Consider the following 20033-nt stretch of genomic DNA (forward strand, 5'->3'; position numbering starts at 1 on the left):
CCCAGAACTAGTGATTCTCAGCAAATCTGAATGTGCAATTCATACTTATGCTTAAAATTACTTTTGAAGGTGTTTTGCTGCTCTGAAATCTCACTTTCTTGAGTCAGAACATTCCTTCTCCATTTTTAGTTTGTTCTATTTGCTTTCCACATCATGGGTTTGCTTTCCCCTGATATTCTTAGCTGCTAGGAGGAATTTATTATTACTGAATCTGAGTGATTAGACATCTACACAGTGCTTGAGATGCTTGGTCATGCCAGCTTCAAAATTTCAAAAATTGTTGATAACTTTTCCATCTTCCTCCCCAAGGGAGACCCTTATTGGTGGTGTCTTGGGTCTTGTAGTGGTTTCTTATTGTTCTCCCAGTGGTTGATTGCTTAGTTTGAGAGCATTTCCCAATTCCTTTAAGAGTTTCTCAGCCACTTATTCCCACTACAGGAGAATTCCCTTCATTCACTTACCAGCTCAGCACCCTAATGTTATCTAAAAAAGTCTTATATAGCTTTTGTTTTCCCAATTTAACATATTAGCATAATATAATTGAAATTGCTTGTGAAGTCCAGGAACATTAATTTCAAGGCATTGTTGATTTCATTGTTCTAGTATCTCCATTGTATGACACTACACCCCATGAACAGAAGAATACATGCTTAATAGGCTTTGTTATCTCCTCTGAAGCTAATTGCTTCTGTGGGTTTTCATTCACAATGCATTCTGGTTTTAAACACTTTCTCAAAACATTCCACTTCACCATTATTTTTTAACCCAGACAATATGGTGTTCTTCCTTACTCTGCTTACCAAAAATAACAATGTCCCTCCACAGCAGTCTTTCAGCAAAGCTTATCAGCAGCCCCATCCTCTTAACAGACATATATTCCTTTTAAGATCCTCTAGCAGAGGAAGCAATGAAGCCTAGTTTATGAATTCAGGTCTTGTAGTTGGATTCTCTAGCATATAATTAGTCATGATATCTGATTAAGCTTTAGTCACAATTAGGCCACTCATAATTGTTCTCTACTGTGGATTCTCTTGTCTCTGGGGGGCTGCATTCATAAATCAGATTCTCTTTCAGAAAGGGGACTTTAAAGGTCTGCTTGGACTATTCCATTGTCCATTTTGATGAACATAATAATGTGAACATATTATCTTTGCATTACTAACACTGGGAAATCACCTGATATTCTGATTAGGAAGTTAGGAAGTGTGAAAGAGGATGGCAGAAAGAGACAGAGGTAGAAACAAGCAGAGAAGGAGAGAAAGTAATCACTTGGGCCTCATATCCTTAGGGAATATCTAATATGTCTAATTCTGATACACATCTCTTCTACCACAATCAGTATAAATATGTGCCATTTTTACACACCTGGAGAAATGCAGGTTTAACCATTAACCTTCCATGTAACATGAAAGGAAAGCCAGGCTCTGCTGAAACAACTGCTGCTTCACTTTTAACCCAATTTCAAACCTTTTCCTTCTTCTTCAGACTGTCAGGATTTTTTAAGTTTCACATAAAGCTCTTTTCACACAATATTTTTCTTGTCTCACATACAAGAACTCTGCTTCTCAAATGTCCAGATAAAATGTTTTAAACATGAGAATGACAGCTAAGAATTTTTGCTAAAGGAGAACCATTTCCCAACTGTTCACTCAAACACAAGCTGCTCACAAATAAGCATTCAGCCAAACAGCCATTAAAAAATTATTCTTCGGCAGCCTACGATATTGCACATTTGACATCTGCTGGTGTCTGTTCTTGGAGACAGACCACCCTGCTGGAGAGACTCCTAATCTGCCCAGATTGATCCTTCTGAAGTCCTCACACAAAGTGCCATGATGAGCCTTCCATGGCAGCATCTCAAAACTGGCCCACAGGTGGCCAGTGCTTTTCATTCTGGAGACCAATGTCAGCACCATGTTCACTGGCCAGCTTCGAAAATCCCTGCCTTAGCTATTGAAGAGTGTGCACACCTCAGGCAGTCCCAGCAGCATGCACCTCCCCTGTCCAGCCTCAGACACAGCAGCAGGTGGCAGACCTGTGTAACAGCATCATTTATCTCAAAATCTCTTGAGTGAGTCAGTTGAAGCTTACCTGTCTGCACCTGCAGGAGTGCTAAACAACGAGCTGCCATGGACAAACCAACTGCTCACCTTGGAGACAGCAGTGAGTGGATAGACCTGACACTACTACTGTCAGCATCATGACATTGGGGGTGGAATCACTAGCAGAATTCTTGGTCTTTTTCTGTGAAATATAGGCCTGTTTCCATTAACTAATTCCAGAGCCAGCATCAGCCTCCTGGAGTCACAGATGAGCTAAGGATACAGTTCTCTCATTCCACTCACAATTGTCAGAAGACTCATCCCTGCTTGAATCTACACACTTCCACAACTTTTGACCTCACAGACATTCATTCCCAGCCTGCTCCTAAAACGACTGAGGAATGTACAAATCACTCTTAAATCTGCTTTTGGTGAAACTATGGGACAAATATTTAAACATAGATAAAGACAGTGGGAATCAGATATTCAAAGTCACTTTTTCCATCACATCCCAGCCTTTGTAATCTGATGCAGTATGTTACATTGTTAGAGGGATCTAGATAACTAGGTTATTAGAATGAACCCTGCTCCCACTTATGCTTCAGACCACCTGCTGCCCTCCCAGTACCTCCCCAGCATATTTCAGGAGTCATCTCATGCCAAGAGGCACTTAATTAATATGTGACTATTCTGTTCTGGAGGATAGATTGACTGGTGTGGACACATGTGGCTACTGTAGCTAGTCCCAAAGAATGGTCATGGATATATTTCACTAGAAAAATGCAGATAATTTAAAGTATAGATTTAAGCCTTTAATGCAAGCTACCTATTTAAATTCGAGAACAGTCTTTCCCATGGACTAAAACAGCATCACATCCCACCACCTGCAAAAGGCATTGTCATGTTCTCTGGAAATAGTAATCATATTATGCTAAAACAGCCATAAACTCAATTAAGGGAAAATCTTTTTCTGTTACAATTCAATGCATGATCAGTTTGGCAGAGTTCTAACAATTTACTCTCCTGTATTTAACGTGAATTTGCCCTTTTTTAGTGGCAATTCCTCCTTAATGAAATCAAATTTTTTTACAACTGTATGACATAAAATGAGGACCCAATCTATGTCTAAATTTTGTGCTGTTTAATGACCTCCCTCCCCTTGATTACTATGAAAGCCCTCCTGTAGAGTTCAACTGTGTAAGAGGGAACTCGGTCTTTTATAGGTATTTGGAAAATTGATACTTCTTGATTAAACAGTCTATTCATTAAACCACAGCACACAAGATTTATTCTGGCAAAAAGGATAGCTTCCATATAATTGAAAAAGAAGGCAAGATTCTGTGCATATTTCCAAATACAAGCTGCACAGAACAAGAACTGGTAGTCAAGAGAAATTCAAAGCAAGTAGAATAAATAAGCATCTGCTGAAATTCCTTGAATTTTTGGGACGCATTTTTGACCAAACTGGGACTGAATATATTTGTAGAAATATAAGGGAAATTCAACATGGCAGATCAGATGCCCGGCATGGAAGAATTTTGATGAATCAAATGAATATTTGAATGTTTGCAAACAAAACTAAATAGATATTCCAAATTCACCTAATTCACACATATTGCATTTCACTTTTCAAAAGGAAGTTAGGATATTAATCCATTATTTAGGCCAACATGCTTCAAAAATTCCATACCATTCAAATAACCCCAAAACAGAATAATTTGAAATACATTGTTTTGGTTTGAGTTTTTTGAGGTTTTGAGTAAGGAATGTGGAACTTAGTAGATCTAAAATTAAATATCTAAAAGACAAGATAAAGCATTCCTAGAAAATTTACAACCCCACCACTATTTTCCTGTGTTCTAATTTTCCTACAATACAAGAAAATAAGATTCTCCATCCAAAATTCTTGGCTAGCACAGCATTTTTTTCCAAAGTAATGCGTTATGACCTCATCATCAAAACTCAGTAAAACAAATTTGCAACAACACAGAATACACATTAACATGAGAGATAGTTAGAACTAGCTGAATGAACATTTCTTACAAAAAAAAAAAAAAAACCCACCAGGTTATGCTGAGCTGAATTTATGTCCAATATCCCAAGCTATTGTGAATCAACCTCATGGCAGCAAGACAATACCATCAGATGTCTTGGCCGAGCATGAATGAAAGATGCATATTTTGAAATGTTATTTGTTATTTTTGTATCTGCTTCAGATCTTGTCTTTCTTCCTCCTGTTTCTGCAGAATCCTCAATAAGCTGACAAGACCCTTCTATTTCATTCTTGGGGTGGCAACACTCAGTTGTTCCCATGGTACTCATAAACTTTGACCATAGGAATATTTTCACTTACCTTTTTTCCTGAATGGACCTTATTGACTGCAGCAGGATTATTGGGGTTTTTATGTGCATGATTATTGGATCAACTTCTGCACAATATAAACCCTCATGCAACTGCAGGCAAGGTTGATTATTGGAATAAAGCTTGCTTATTTTTAATATCTCTTGAACTATCAAGGAAAATACTTTATCCCTCTTTAGTAATTTGCCATGTTTAGTTTTCAGGTGCAGTTTGCATCTAAACTCATTGATAATACCTACAAGCAGAATTCTTTATCAAAATATTGTGGCCCATCAGCCTTTTTAGGGGAATGCCTGGTTTTTTTCAATGAGGAACATAACTAGTATGGCACACAATTAACACACACTAGATTATTCTGCAACAACACCAGATCCATGAGGCTTAACAAAGAGTCTGCTGGAGAAAAATCAATTTTAGTTCCAAAATCACATAAAGATAATTTCACTGGAATTTGTTCTAAAATTATGCCAGCATATCTTCTGATTTTAGTCTGTTTTCTAAGTTCTTTTTTGTTGATTTTCAATTGATACCCACTGACTTACCTAGTAAGCATATAATCTGTCAGTAGAACTGAATCTGCATATGTATGGGCTCCCAGCTGGACAAAGCTCATAGTCTGGAAGGCATAAATTATAATTTAATAGACACATAGCAAGAAAAAATCCCTGCCCATCTGTTTCATCCTTCAACTAAATATTTTGGGAGAAAGTAATTCACCTTGGCAAGATTCCACAGTAAATTATGAATAGAATAAATAAGTCTCCATGTATTACTGTTTGTACTTGCATTGTCTCTCAAGTTAGGACAATTTATATTCATCTCTTTTGAAGCATTTTCACAGTAAATGATTAAAACAGCCGCTGTTCTTAAAGTCTAACAGGTTTCAGAGATTATGTTATAGAACCAAAAGCATTTTTGTCAGGGAGAGTACTTAAGAATTGAACATGGTATGTGGAAGTAAACTGGTTTTAGCTGCAACATCTCTGGCCAGAAACCACCCAGGAAGGACCTTCTCATACTACAAAGGAGCAATAAAGTGTTTTTCCTCTGAGTAGTTGCCTTGAATGCAAAGTAGTTGCTGCAAAGTAACTCTTCTCTTACCTCTGATCACTGTGGAGAATATCCTTATACTTACATTTTGGTAGCCACAGCCTGCTGCCATCTTCCCATCTGTTCTGTTTTCTAGATCAAATAAAATAAACCCAACTGCTGCCCATGTGCTTTTTCTTTAATTTCAATGGTCCTTCTCTAGGTTTTTATAGATTCTTCTTTAAATCTGTTGCCCACATTTCAGTTTCTCACCAGCCCTTAACAGAGGAAGTAATTTGTTCCTTTATATACCATTCTTGCTAATACAACACAGAATGAGAGATAGTTTTTCTTTCATTATAAAATCCCAGCAGGGAATCATATTTCATTTGTGATCTGCTACAACTCTCACAGCCTTCAGTGCAGTATGTCTGACAGCTCAGTTATTACCCATTTTGTACTTACACCTTTGATTTTGCCTTCCTGAGAGCAGAGCTTGTATTTAGTGAATTTTGCCTTTTCAATTTTAGATTATTTCTTCCATTTATAAGGAGCCATTGTATTCTGATCTTTATGATTTGTCTTTGAAGTTATTTGGCCAATAATAAGGTGAGCTGGACTGGATTGATGTACATCACATGCAATCATCAAAGGATCGATGCTGTGAGGTGACCAATACTGTGTGGTGGGAGGAGTGAAACAGGACTGTCACCCACCACTGCCAGTTTGCTCCAGGAAAGCTCAGGGGCCCAAACTCAAAGCCCAGGAACTTTACAAAAGGCACTGGTAGCAGAAGTGTGCATAAGGTGGAATGGCAGCAACTATGTAAGGTTCATAGAATTTTCTGTCCTACTGTCCCACCAGGTGGGGAGGGAACACTTGTGCCTGCCACATCCTCCCCACATGTGTGGGGTTGTGATGCCTGGCTGTAGCTAAAGAAAAGACATCTCTTCCTGCAGCACCACAGCTCAGCACCTGCTCCCTGCTGCTTGCATGGCAAAAAAAGGCATCCCTTTGGGCTGGAAACACAACCATTTCAGTGTCATAGCAGCAAAGCAGCAAATGGACAGAATTTCACTGCTGTTCTAGAAGAACTATAAGCAAGAAGGAAGTAATCCTGGGAAATTAGATTTTATTACATAAAAGATGGGAGTGAAAATTATTGAAAGCCTGATAGGTTCAAAAAGAAGCAACTCTCAGGGAAGTCTAAAGCAAATAAGACGTTTCTTAGAAATTACACAATCCACAAAATTTGCTATTGTCAACTTACAGATTCAGCTGGAAAAAAATACCAAGTACATGAAAAAAATACTTCAAGAGAGGGGAGAAAAAAGGGAATATATTTACTGGTTTGCTGTCCAGACTTTTGCATTTTTATCATCTATTTCCATTTATTTTCAAGGAAAAAATAATAGAGTGTCTGTTATGATATTCCACACATTTGCTCTGCACACAAAATTTCTAGGGGTATTGAGATAAATATTTCTGAAATCAAAGATCTCAAAAATAAAAAATCTAGTTTATAAGCAATGAGAAACAGCTGGGTAGATCTAAACAACCCTGAAGAGATCACTTTTTCTAAAACCATTACTACTTTTTCATGTTATTTCACAGCCAGTTCACTATTCTAGCACATGCTCAGTTATACCATCTGATGTGAGACTGCCTCTCACCTCAACATCCAGCAAAAGATTGGCTGGAAATACGTTTACACAAAATGTTTTGGCTTGGAAGAAAAGATTGGCTGGAAATACGTTTACACAAAATGTTTTGGCTTGGAAGAAAAGAAAAAATAAAAAGCAAGAAGTAATTTGGTAATGTACAGGGACCAGTGGCCTCACAGCTGGAACGCGCACAAAGGAACCAATAAGATTTTTGGTAAAGTTGTTTTATAGGACCTAAGTTTATAGGACCTAAGTCTATGTCTTAAGGCTGGGCATAGAGTTCAACGTCTAAGTCTAGACACCTAGGCTTTCTCTTTTCAAATATCTCCATGGAATGACTAACAAGATATGCATTTTAGATATTTAAGATCAATATATACTTGAAGACGCCTGTCTGTCTCTACTAACTGTAAGTGAAGTTTAGGTAAATGGCTGAAAGTATATAATATAAATATATAAATAATTTATACATATAAATATATAAATCCTGGGTAGATAAATTAGATGAAGCATATACTACCTTAGAAGTCCAGCATGAAATAACATTATTTTGATTTGCACAGACTTTTCAGTCTTGAATGATCAAAGAACTAGTTTAGTGTGCAGAGAGCATTAATGAGTGCAAAGGGAGGGGAAAGGATTATGGTGTGTGTAAAACATAGAGTAAATTGTAGAGGAAGATTTTCTGTGGGAATGTTAATTTTCTGGAGCAAGGGCTAAAATCAAGATACAAACAGCTTTCTTCTTGTTAGTTTTGAAAGATAAACATGAATTGGCTAGTTTTACCTGAGGGTTATTGGATACTAGGAGAATACACAATTACTGTTATAAAGTTTAAGAGAAAGCTGAAAGAAGCTATTACAAAATGAAACATTTTTGTATTTCACCTTGGCACTACATCATATTCTCTAAATAAAATGGAGTTGGAGTTTTGCTTTTGATCTCAGACAAACACAGTGCAGGATTTGAAAATCAATGTGAACTACCACTAGAGACACCAGAAAAGCAGAAGGAAGGCATTATGATAAACCAAAATACTTCCTGTGGCTGAAATAATTTAAGTATCTCTTCCAGGACCTGCACTGAGTTTTAGAGAACTGACTTCTGCCACTGCTATATAATCAGAGATGAAAGATCACCTAACATTATTATCCAGGTTCTGTTTAAATTCTTTAAAAAACCCACTGAGTTTTCAGAGTTTACATTCAGATAAATTAATGGTGATGAAAGGAAAACCTAGCTGACTTGCTGTACCATTTTTGTAAGGCAAAGTCAAGTCTTTCCAAGTTTATTCTTCCCAGCTGATTTTTTTTACATTGGCTTGATCTCTAAAACATCTTTGAGATACAAAGCTGAATGGGTACAAATCTGTCCATAATTTGTACATTTCCTCCAGACTTATAAAAATGCAAACAGCTGCAAGCTATACAGAACAATCCCATTTTGAAGAGCTATTTAAAAAGTTTGAGTGGCAATATCCTTTATATGGCATATGAGGCAATAAACACAGAGCAGTTGATTTTTGTGTACTTCACTCTTAAATTATAAAGCACTTTTCTTGAAGAGATGGTTTCTATTTCATTCTCTGTGCTCTGAAGTCTATGCAAAGCAAAGCTGCCTGATGGACACTTGACTTTTATTTTTCTTCTTGTTCTTCTTTAACTAAAAATAAAGGTAATCAGTGGGGAAAGACTGTATGTTGGGAAAGATAATTCCTACTACATTAAGATAAATAATGCTATAATCCCTATTTAATTATTTTGGTTGATAGGAAGTAGTTATAACTGCTTGTAACTTTAATGATTTTTGCTTTAGCAGCATTTAAAATTTATTCTTGTTTTAAAAGTGCATTTATGAATAAACCATTAAAGTTCTAAAACCAGCCTGGCTTTGCAGTGTTGTGAATTGAGAGGAAAAAAATAACAATTAATCTCTACAATAGAATTTCACCTGATATTTTATGGGCAGAAATACTACAGCTGATTTAATAACTGAATCATCTTAACTTCAGGGATAGCCTTCAGAATGACATCAATAGTTTTGAATGGGCCTGATTGAATTCCTAGCTTTCCATTTAAGGTAGAAAGACTTTTCTTAGCCCAACTTCAATATTATATACTGTTAGCAGGAGTATTTACAAACTGATTGTTAGGAGGGCAAAAAAACCAGAAATTAGGTATTACAAAAAACAGCACCATTGTTCTTTTGGAGTTTCTTTTCCTTTTATGGAAGACATTGTGCTCTGTTTATTCAGTCTTGGAGTAGCCTGAGTGCTTCAACTTTGATTGACTTTGAGATGAGGTACAGACATCCAACACATCATGAGATTAAATCCTTGCTAGCATGTGGAAGTAAATCTCTCCCTCAGTCTGCTACATGTGTGGCTGTGGATTTAGGGAAAAGTGCAGGTTGCAATTAGCTTTACTGAATGCTCAGGATTTCTGAACTCTACAGAAAATATATGGAATCACTATGATATACAAAATCTCACTCCAAAGGGGCCCCTTGTATAGTCATAGAGAGATCATTAAGTCTGCACCAACACCCTTACAGCTCATGGCAAGGTCCTAACAGTAAAAAGGAAAGACTAATTCAAACAGCAAACTCAACAAGCCTCATTTCGTGCTATTTTCTGGTTCAGTCTGAACTACTGTCATTACCAGTTGCTGCTTTTCATTTCACTTTCAGTACCCACGCATAAGCAACTTAAGTAACTGCTTCCTGCTTTCAAAAACAGAGCCTGTAAGTAATCCAATCCACCCTCAAGCACCTGATATTATTGGAAAGCCAGTGCATATATTACAAGAAGGGAAAGTACAGTCTTAACAACAGCCCAAGACACAGTTCCCCAGCTTATATATATTAGAGTGTTATAAACATGTTAAAAACATGTTATAAAGATGTTATAAACATCTATTATAAACAGATCTCCTGTTTACACAGAGCTTCACTGAAGAGATTAATCCTTGTATATTGGAGTCTGTGATGAAAGTTGTTCCACAAAATATTCAGGTTTTCTTTGCAAGTCCTCCTTTTAAGAACTGGCATGAAATTCCAGTTAGAGACAGAGCAAAATAGCTCCAGATTCTGCCAAGACCAGCAGGGCTAATTGGAAAGCTCTGTATCAGAAAATCAAGGGGCTACCCAACAGCAGAAATTCATTTCTGTCTAATGCAGCAGTTTTCTTTAGAGGTGAAGTCACTGTGGAGATGAACACAGCTACCAAAGCTGCACTGAGGCAGCTCCTCTTCTGCAGCTGCTGTGGATCAGCAGCAGGGGAGGCACTGGGCAGGCACTGCACTGAATTAGAGCCAGCAAGAGATTCAACCTCCAAACTTCAGGGTTTGTGGTCCAGGAGCGCTGTCAGCCCTGTGCCTAGACACAATGGGCACTGAGATGAGGCAGGATCCTAGCCCTAAAGGGTATATTCTCACATAACCTTTCTGCTTGCCTAAAAACATCCACAGATTCCTCTTGCCCACTCCTCCCATCAAGTAATGTCTTCATTCCCTTGATAAAAGCTCATTCCATTGTGTTCTCTTCTGAAATGTTGTGGACTTTGTCCTACGTGGCAGCAGTTTCTGCCTGATTTTCATTCACTTTGTCTGTGAGAGACTTGTGGGAAGGAGAATTTCAAGACTCAACAGTGGGGATAAGGAAAAGGAGGACAACTGTTAGGCAGCAAAAGAGTTCTTGCCACAGTTTTGTTTACTGCTTTATTGACCATCAGTGTCAAGTAGTTAAGCAAGGAACCTGTGGCTCATTTTCATTCTTTGTGAAGCTGTAATACAGGAACATCCCTGTGGAGCTTCCTCAGCTGGACCTCAGCTTCTTCAAGCTCAAAGGTAAGGTCTCTTCAAGAATTTAATGTCCTGTTACACAAAAGTATTGTAGGATGTCCTAATCTCCATACCTTCCACTTATGTAGATGCATTTCGTCCAAGATCTGTTCCCATGTGCAGGAATACAAATGAATAGGAAACGTTTCATTTAATTATATAAGAAAAAGCAATAGTCAAAAGCAGCTGTCTACAGTGTCTGCTGTGGTGGTGGTTCTGCAAACACTTTACAATCAGTGTTGAATATGCAAACAGTTAGTCCATTTAATCTGGGACTATTTAATGTTTCAAAGTTTAGCAGATGCCTAATTGCAACGTTCACAGAGCAGTAACAATTCTTGAAGTTAATGGTCCCTGACAGTTTTTATTAGAATACTTATTTTAGATAAGTTTTTCTTTCCCATACATGATTTATACCTGGTGGGTTCTTTTAAACCCAGCAATTTATAGATTATAAAGTCAAATTATTCTATCCCATTTCTTCAAGTAATGAGTGGACGAGGTCAAGCAAGTGCTAGGTACATACAGCAAAGATTTTAATTGGACTTATTAAAAAGTTCTTTTTTTCCCTGGCCATCTAGCTCACAGTGCAAGTATGCTTGTGTCACCTTTCTCAGCCCTGATCCCTCATTGTCCAAAGTGGAGAATGTGGGAAAACATGTCATGGGTCTTCACCTCAGCAGTACAAACCTTCTTTTAATGGAAACCGGGGTCAGGCAGATGTATAAATGTGGTTCATGCCTGTCTCCTTTGCCAACAGGGAGTGAGGCTGTGGCTTGGATGTGCATCTGCTCTGAGGAGCTGTGAACCTGCCCCAGATCCCACAACATTCAGATAATGAAGTGTGAACTATTTTGGTGAGAGCAGAGCAGATTCTCTGGCACAGCCTGTCTCTTATCCCCCGACCACATTTCATGCTATTTTGGTTTTTAAAAGGTTCTGTGAAACCTCAATGTATTGCATAATTGTGTTAATGATAATGCAAAAATTAAAGCACACCAATTCTGAATTCAGAATCAAAGCAGCCTAATATTTAATGGCTTACAAGCTTTGACATTTCATAGGTCTTCTGGGACACTTATGAAATATCCATCTTCTTTTGTGAAACTCAGCTGAATATTTTACTGCTATTCTTTATTAGCATTTGGTACTATTTGAAGGTTTTCTCAAAGGATTTCAAAGGATTTCTGGTAGGCTGCAAGTGCAATACTTCCTCCCCCATCCTTGTGTTTTATAGGTGTAGTATAGACAGGCTGCTTACAACCAATGAAAGGTTTACACTAAAGGACATAGTAATCATAAAAAGTAATGAGCCAAAATTCAGAATTCCTCCCTACATAGAATCAAGTGCCTGTAGCCTAGTAATTACTCCAGTGCAAGACATTAAGTCAGAGCTTCTGAGAGCTCCTTCTTTTTGCAGCTGCTAAATGATTAATATCACATTGGTAGATTTTGCAGGAGAATCTGTTAAATAAAGGAAAGTTCGGTGCATATGCAAAGTTTCAATTCTGCACAGTTTGGTTTAAAATCAACATGCAATATTGCATATTTCATGGTTCCAAGAGGAGTGCAGCATTCATTAAGAAAATACAGATGGTCTTCAGATAGCTAACAAGATTTCACAGCCATTTCATTTCTCCCTGTTGTGAAACCTGGAGAGAAAACAACAGTGACAATGAACTCACTATGGCTGAACCTCAAGGCTCATTTCTGTCAAAATATCAAAATCCTGAATTGATCTTAGCAGTCAAGTTCCACCAAGTTTAATAGAGCTAAGCTATTTACAGGACTTTGAAATGTGTCCCTCTTTTCCCCAGTAGTACTTTTCTCTCCTTGAGAAAATCCAGCATTTTTGAGGGTGAGACTGTCAATTTATTGTGAGCCCTGAATAGGCAGCAGTGTGCAGTTGTACTGCACAGCAGTCTGAATCCTCAGACTCAGGGAATGAGAATTCAATCCTTGGGAGATTTAGGAGAAAACAACCAAATTGGCACCACAGGCACAGAGACTCTGCCTTACCCTGCCATGCACTTCTCTGCACTAGTGTGGGGTGGAGGGGAGGGAGGACTGAAGAGAAGAGTGTCAAACCCCCTTCTGCATTTCTCTGCACAGCAGGACCTAATGGTGCCTGAAATCTGCATTCAGCAGGCTAATATCCTATGGAATTTGGGGAAAACAACAGATAACAAGCATGGTTTGCTGATCTGAATCCACTCAGGAATAACTGATTTCTCTCACAGTTTTCTTGGGTAAAAAACAAGGATTTCAGGATTTCTTCCCCCATTATTTCTGCCTGCAGTAAGAGAATATTTGATTAATAATGCAAGTATGGACACTGAAAAGGAAACAACAGACCATTGGAATTTAGATCAGGAAGTTTGTGTTACCTTCACCTTACACTCTTAAAAATATTATGCATTCTGCTTCCAGTGTCTGTGTTTGACTTCCCCTCTGTTATTCTAATGTATTTACTATTTTTCTCCTGGAGCATCTAAGAATAAGAACAAACACACACCTTGAACATGCACACAAAGACAGATATCTATTGTTAATGACCCAAAAGACCTTCCACACTAAAATAAAATTAAGATATATAAAAACTTGAAAATATTTGAAAAAATTATGCTTGTTAAACTAAGTCTCTTCACCACTGTGGAATGGAGTTAATTTTCCTCATAGCAGCTAGAATGGGCATATATTTTGAATTTGTGCTGAAAGCAGCGTTGATAACACAGGGATGTTGTTGTTATTATTGCTGAGCAGTGCTTGCACAGAGTCAAGGCATTTTCTGCTTCTCACCCCACCCCAGCAGTGAGGAGGCTGAAGTGCACAAGGAGCTGGGAGTGGACACAGCTGGGACAGTTGGCCCCAACTGACCACAGGCATACCCATTACCATATGGTGTCATGCTCAGCTTATAAATCTGGGGGGAAAGGAAGGGTAAGGGAGATTTGGAATGATGGTGTTTGTCTTTCCAAGTCACTGCTATGCTTGATGGAGCCCTGCTTCCCTGGGGATGGCTGAACACCTGCCTGTCAATGGAAAATGAATTAATTCCTTGTTTTGCTTTGCTTTTGCGCACAGTTTTTTCTTTGCCTATTAAACTGTCTTTATCTCAGCTCATGAGTTTTCTCACTTTTACCCTTCTGATTCTCTCCCAGGGTGGAGTGAGGGAGCAGCTGCAGGGGGCTGAGCTGGCAGCTGAGACCAAACCATGACAAGCACCCCAAGAACACCTGTGCTGTATCTATGCTCTAGGATGCAGTGCTGAGCCTACACACAAGCACTTCACAATTAAGTGAAAATACTAGTTTAAGGCCACTGTTGCTCAAATACAGTTTGGTCTCACCCTTACTCTCAAAACTGAGGATTTAGCCATTATTTAAATCTTCAGTGAAGAGCTTGTAATCTGCTTAATTTCAGGATCTGCCAGACCTTTTGCAGACAGCTCTGAGCTTGTTCTGTTTGTACTTGGAGCTGGCAGAGTGCAAGCAAGGTCTCATCCAGAATTCCCATGGCTTAGGCAGCACTTTGCTCTGGGCAAGGCTTACTGTGATGCTCCAGGCATGGTGCTCTCAGTTTAAAGCTGGCGAGGACATTGTTGACTTACAGAACAGGTGAAACAAGCCTCTGTAAAAGCACAAAAACATCTCTGCAAAAGTATATGTTTATAAATATTTATGGTCTGACACTATTAGCCAGGATGTCAGGCTGCAAGCTCTTACTGATATTTCAAAATCCTACTTGGAGCTCAGGCTTAAGGCTATAGCTGTCATACAGAGTCTCACACATGCAAATGCAGAACTTGTACTGCAGACAAGTTTTTTCACAAAGACAAAATCAAAACCACAGTCTACTTTGTATTTATTCTATCTGAGTACAATGGCTGCCTCTACATTCCCAGGCTGATGTCCACACCTGCATTTATCCATATTGCTTACCTAGGGAAACATTCTTGCAGCAGTTTTGCAGGAGGTGTCTCAAGAGGCAGAATAATTTTTGAAATATGGAACAGATTTATTTAGTGTCTTTGTGGACCTTGAAGCTCTGGACCCCACTGACTTAGGCCGGTGGATTGGGTAGAGAGATTGCCACATGATCTTGCCAGCTTTGTCAGCTTCTGTGCTCTGCTGTAGGTTAACATGTAAACCCAATGTTCTTACTGGGAATTTCTATTTTGCTATGATATCTCCAGACTGAAAGAGTGAAGGGTTACTGCAGACACTCTTAAAACTAGCTATACATTAATTATGGTTCCAGTAAAATCTCTATAGAGATTTTCCTATTGATATGAAAACCTGTCTTAAAAGACTTCTGCTACAATTTTAATGGAATATTTCATATATGATATTAATTATATATAAAACACTAATGGAATATTTTGTATGCAGCATATAGATAACATATACTTGTGATATGATTCAATATTTTAGTGGAATTTTATCATATAACTTTACCCTTAAAGCCTCCTATTCAAAAGCATCTGTATTATACTGGCAGGAAAAAAAAGTTTAAATCTAAATATTCAGTGAATTCTTTATTGGATACAGTGAATCATGATTCCTGTCTCTCTAACATACACATGCAAGGTTACTTCAGTTAAAACTTCATTGATGAAACATCTATGATTATTATATGTCTGAGAGTATCAGTATTGTTTTTGGATATTTTCTTTTTTATGTCATGTTTGTCTTTTTGCAGTTTCTTTTTGACTTACTCGTTTGTATGGCTTGAATGTGAAGACAGCTTCACAAGTGGCAACCACAACTCTCCTTAGAACTCCTAAAAATCCTTGAAGCTTTTGTTTCTCTGTCTGGTGTATTTTAACTCCATGTGACCAGAAAAATTGACTTTTAGTCTGCTTGTTCATGTGGGATTCAAACACTAATGTTACTAAAACCTTTAGACCTCATCATGCTACCCTGCAGTCTCCTTACACACTTTGCTCTGATCTAGATGTAAGAAAAACCCTTTCAAAGAATAAAAATCCCATCATTTGTTGCCATGTCAAGCAGTCATATTGCAAAAACTTCCCTCATCAAGCCATGACAGAAATGGTGCCTTTGTGAAAAGGAAATTGAGACCCAGAATGAAGCCAGAACTGCCAAAAGAGATCTGGTGTTTCAAAGGGAACTTGCCATGAATTCTAACCATGCTGAATGAAGTTACCCTCAGCCTCTCTTGCTTATGAAGCACTCCTCTTACCTAGAAAAATACTTAACTATGTCCAACAGGCATGCCAGGCTTTTTCATCCATTTGTCTTTCCACTCAAAATACGCAAGTCATCTTGTTATTGCAGTAAACATTCTTCTCAAATAGACCCAAATTCATAAAAAAAATAAAAAGAGTTTGATCTTAATAAATCCAGATAGAGGAGAATAGCCTCAACTCAACTTTTGGAAATTACCCAATGAATAATGGCATGGAAGTGGTGTGGAATAAAGCAAGTAAAGTCACAGATTTTTCAAGTGCAACTTTGTTTTACTGTAATTTTTACTGTCTTGAGAAAACCCAAACAAAACAATAACTACTTAAAATATCCACAAACAAACAACTAAATCCCAAACAGAAAACAAAACAGTAATAAATGTTGCATTATATCAAACTTTTAAATTTAACTCTTACATGTTTGACTAGCTAAATGAGTTCATCTAGTATTAGATTTATTAATATTTACTATTTAACAAATTGGGCAAGCACAAATCATTAACAGAAAACCTGAAATAATTATGATACAGGACGAGGGCAAAAATACATTCCTTGCTTTTGATTTCCAAATTTATAATATATGCACTCTATTGAAGTGCAAGATACATCAACTGTGTTCTGGAAAGACAATGAGGTTAAAGAACATGCGTATGTGTGTCAATAAATAATAAAGAAAACTATTAACCTCTTTTCTGTGGGTCATTTTCTCTGCAGTGATATCATCTCTGCATTTTTAATATGGCATTTACGCTATTGCCACCGGATTTAAAATCCCATATGCCTCATATAATTAATTTTTTTTAATGACAATTAATAAATACACATGAACTTAAAATTACCAGTTTGTACAACCCTAGCACTAACCATTCAGATTAAATAACTAACATTGTGAGTATGAAAGTTTAAGCTTCAAACAAAGGAAAAATAATTTATATATCTAATTAATTCTCCTTCAGCTTTACATGTGCATGACTATCACATAATACTTACTGCCCTACCTTCACAGGTTTTTTGTATACACACACATTGTCCAATGTAAATAGACTGTAGCTTGAAATAATTACAGACAAGAGGATGTAATAGTAGTCTGTTCATCACTGTGCTATTTTAGTCAAGAGCAAAGAAATTGAAACTGAGCAGTCCTGAAATTGCTCGGAATGACTCATGACAGTGTGAAAGTAAATTATAGTCTCCTCATCTATTGAAATGGGGGTAGTGATATTTACAGTGTCTAGTTTTGTTTATGAAGTGATTTGGAGATGAAAGGCTCAGTTTCACCCCGACTCCTTCCGTTGTGCCAAAAAAGTGTCTTGCATTTCCTTTCTGAGGAGTCTTATGTCCCACAAGGACAAAGCTTTGAGTGTCAAAGTGCTCTGCAGATACAATCCTTAACACCATTATTAGGTTAATAACTATGTGGAGCTGCTGTTACAAATTAGAGCACAATCTTTGGTAACAATATTATCCTGAGTGTCACTGTATATATGTATATATTTCCCTAATATTTATATTACCTTCCTGTCTAATGTAATTCTGTTGCTGTGTTTTTGTTTAAAGTTTTAAAAAGCCACAAAACAGGGTTTCATAAAATCAGTGAGAGAAACATAACATGAATGTATATGAATTCTAATGTCTTTCAGCTCTAGAAACAGAAGTCTTCAAAACAATTTTAAGTGAAAAACTTCCTGTAATTGTAAGTGCAAGTTGTCTCTTATCCTTTCTGTGGAAAAAACGCCAGAAGGCTATATAGCATTTTCAACCACATATCCTTAATTGCAACACATTACACAGTGGAAGTACTGGCAGCTGTACCACCTTCTCAGAAATTATGTAGTCTGTGTCTTTGTCTCAGCAGATGGTATTTTTATGACCCACAGTTCCTATCCTATGCTCAGAAAATCTAGAGAAGAAAATAGAAACCAAGCAAAATTGGGAATATAATTCTTGTTTTGCATTTCAAAAGGCAGTAGCCAAAGTTTTCCAAACTTAATAATAGCCTTAACATTAAGAATTATGGGACTAAATGTTCTGGTTTCAGAGATACACAGTAATAGTAATTGCCCTTTAAATACAGTTTCATGGGGAAATCCTGCCAATTTATGTAGGTGCCTCCACCAAGTATTAGTGACTTGGACAGAAGAATTTCAAGGGAACAAGTGTTGTTTGTAAAGGGAAAACTTGTATAAGATCCTGGAAAAACATATCCCTTCCTGCTGTTCAATTTTTATAAGGCTGAGTTCCAGCAAGGGTTTTCAGCACTCCACATCAATTCCATATAGTATGGTCACTTTAATGTATGAATAAGAGATCATATCAGATAGTTTCACCTTCACAAGTATGGATTTAATCAATCAAGAATACCAAAATATATGCCTCTCTTAATTTTTATCTTATCACAACCTACATGCTTAATCAAATTTTATTTTGTGCTCATTTTGCCTGGAGTGGAGTCAATTTCCTTCATAGCAGGTAGCATAGGGTACCATAGGCTGTCATGAAAAGCATATAAAGCTGAAAAAGGAAAAAGGAAAAAGGCTGTGACCTCCACAGTGATGGCATTTGTCTTCCCAAACTGTTGTAAGTGATGGAGTCTTGCTTTCCTGGGGATGGCTGAACAGCTGCCTGCCCATGCAAAGTGATGAATGAATTCCCTGTTTGGATTTGCTTGAGTGTGCAGCTTTTGCTTTGGCTGTTAAACTGTCTTTATCTCATCCCCCAAGTTCTTTTGCTTTTACTCTTCTGATTCTGCCCCCATCCCACTGTCAGAGAAGTGAGAGAGCAGCTGTGTGGGACTTAGTTGTTGGCTGCATTAAACCATGACACATTTCAAACTGATGTTTTGAAAATGGGATAGATGATTCAAAGTTTTTCATTTTTTGCATATTCAAAGATAAGCAACTGAGCTTAGCTGTGATAAACAGCAAAAATACTTAAAAGTAGCTCCATATCTTTTAGTTCATTATTATCATGTGAATATTCTGGTTCATACTATACACCATTTAATAAATGCCTTTGCCTAGACATACAAATACAGATGCACCATCATACACTCAGTTCTGGTCCTTGCACTGCTGTAAATCTACCATAACTCCTCATTGGCAATCTCTTTGGATTTCTATCAGTACAAATAGAGGACAAATATGGCCACCCTAACTGAATATTTTATACAGGCCTCTAAAACTTCACTCAGAAAACAAAACTGTGGACAGCTTCTACCCCTTGATCAGCTTGTGAGAAATAGAACAAAGCAAACAAGTAATTTCCCAGCTGTAAGAACACCTAAAGAAACTGTCATTCTGATAAATCCCAGACTACTTTTTGAGTAAACAAGTGTTTATATTTAAAAGCCACAATGTCATTCTAAAGAATTCATTCTATCCCACTCATTGCTCATGGTTAGAGCTAATTGGAAGTCATTTTCTCAGTCTATTGATGATTAATGAGCAGCATTTTGGTTTTTTAAACACAGTATTCTTTAGTCCAATGTAGAAAGGCAGAAGAAATTAGTGGCTTCTTAACTAAGAATTTCAGATTTAAATGGTGAAAAGGCAAAGGAGAGGATACATCACAAGCTTTATTTAAACAAATCCCCCACTGAGAGCTAGGAGAGTTTGGGACCACAAGTAGTAAGCAAAATCAATTAATTTTGGTCTAACTCGAGTAAAGTTATTGATTTTATTTAAGGATTTGATCTTCCATGCTTGTTAGTTGCCAGCATGAAAAATTAATCTCATTTGACAGGAGAGCATTAAATGCAAAGATTGCAATGCTCTGAGTTAAAAAAGAGGGTGAAAGACACTCTATTTATATCCTCAGAATTGCTTGGTGGTGTGTGGGATGTCTTTCATTCTTTTTTTTTTTTTAATATAAAACCATGAATATCCATTC

This window comes from Oenanthe melanoleuca, chromosome 3 (genome assembly GCF_029582105.1).
Source record: "Oenanthe melanoleuca isolate GR-GAL-2019-014 chromosome 3, OMel1.0, whole genome shotgun sequence".
NCBI classification, from domain to species: domain Eukaryota; kingdom Metazoa; phylum Chordata; class Aves; order Passeriformes; family Muscicapidae; genus Oenanthe; species Oenanthe melanoleuca.